Source organism: Notamacropus eugenii, chromosome 2, assembly GCF_028372415.1.
Source record: "Notamacropus eugenii isolate mMacEug1 chromosome 2, mMacEug1.pri_v2, whole genome shotgun sequence".
NCBI classification, from domain to species: Eukaryota; Metazoa; Chordata; class Mammalia; order Diprotodontia; family Macropodidae; genus Notamacropus; species Notamacropus eugenii.
This window is the reverse complement of record NC_092873.1, coordinates 14,183,451-14,185,293: the sequence shown is the minus strand read 5'-3', so window position 1 is coordinate 14,185,293 and position 1,843 is coordinate 14,183,451.

The window sequence follows — 1,843 nt, the reverse complement described above, 5'->3', positions numbered from 1 at the left end:
TCCCAAAGCATTATTCATTTAGAGAATAATTGTCTGCCACATGTAGGAATTTTAATGGGCAAGAGAAGATGACCAATCCGTTTTTTTTTAATGAAAATGACATATGAACTCAGTCGTCCTGGTGGCTCTCTATATGACTTATGCACCCATGCCCTAAGCTTTGAGCTGTTTGTTGGATGATAAACTGATAGCCTCATGTTTCCTATTTTAGTTCATCTATATCTTGGGAGAAGTAGATGGAAATCATGACCCTCTTCCTAAGGAGAGCTAAGCTGGTGCAAGATTACTCACTTTCACAGCAGGAGATGGCTGGGGTGATCCTCAGCAGAGCATCAAGGGAAGGTCTCCTGGTGGAGATGTTGGCCCGTGAGTTTAAAGAGGCTCAGAGTGCTTGGGGATTAGCAGAGTTCACAGGGATCTTTGTGTCCTTCAAGGCTGCCCACTCCCTCCCTAAAAGTCAATCAAGTGATATCATGGCAAATCTTGGCACACCTTCCATTTCTACCCGTGTCCCATATCCTCTCCTGGTGTCTCTCAATGAAACCCCTCCCCAGGGCCTCCAACCTGGAATGAAACCTCTCCCATGTTCCGTAGCATCTCTTCACTGGCAGGGAAGGGCATATCCTCAGGGCATGGAGCCCTGGCAGCTAGAGCCCCAGCTCTGTGAGATCCAGTCCTTCCTCTTTCTTGCCAGTTGGTGGTTGTGGTGGGAAACTGGGTGCCTTGGACGCCTTTTCAGAGTTTGGGTGCTTGGAGACAGAACTAAACCTGATGGGAAGTCCTAGGGTTAGAAGAAGAGCTGACTGCAGCTTCTAAGCACTTTACAAGGGACATTCACAAAACCACTCTGGGAGACATCACCACCTGCTCCAGTTCCTCTGACTCTGACAGCATGTGATAGTTCCCTGACTATTTTGGGTATATTTCTCACTGATCCTTCCATCCACAGGGATCATGGAAATATCCTAACCTGGGTGGCTTTCTTTAAGGGGCACAGGAAGGTGGAGACCAAAATCCATATTGCCAGTAACTAGGAGATTCCACTGAGAGACCAGGTGGCATGATGGATAGAAGGCAAGCTTTGGATTCAGGGGAGATCTGGGTTTGGATGTCAACTCTAACAGCAGCTATGTGTCCTGGGAGTGTCATTTGACCTCACTGAGCCTAACGTTCCAGATAATGATACTTTTCACGGTCACTTCATGGGATTTGTGTGTCATTCCAAGGAGATAAGGGCTTTCTAAATCTTAAGGTAATGTATGAACACTAGCTAGTATTGTTATTGTTATGATTAACTTCCTGTGCCATGGGTAGCATCTTCACCCCCATTTTTGTGAAAAGGGAGCCTGCAGGAACACAGCTAAGGGACTCAATCCCATTGTACAACCTTTCAGGTAAAGAGGCCCCAACTCCTAAATTTACAGAGTGAACTCGCATGCTTCCCAGTGGTTTGAGGATCGTCAACAAGAAAGATCAACATTTGTGGGAGAAAACAATTAACAAGCCCTTATTAATTATGTATTATGTACCAGGCACTGTGCTGGCTGTACAAAGACACAAAGGCATCACTATCCATCTTCAAGGAACTTCCATTGTCAGACAACACAAACATATTCATACATAGGCATATTCAAAATCGATCCATGAAGCTAGCAGCTCCCTGGCGGTGGTGTGGAGGTGGGGAGGTGGGGGCAGGTGGGAAAGCTGAGTCCTAGGGAAACAAGGAAGTCTGAGAATACAGTCTCTAGTTTCTGATCTATATTCTGCCTTTGGTGACTGGGAGGGAAAGGGAGAAAGGAGTCCTTGGAGACTGGCACAGATGAAGCATTAGATTCAGGGTCTG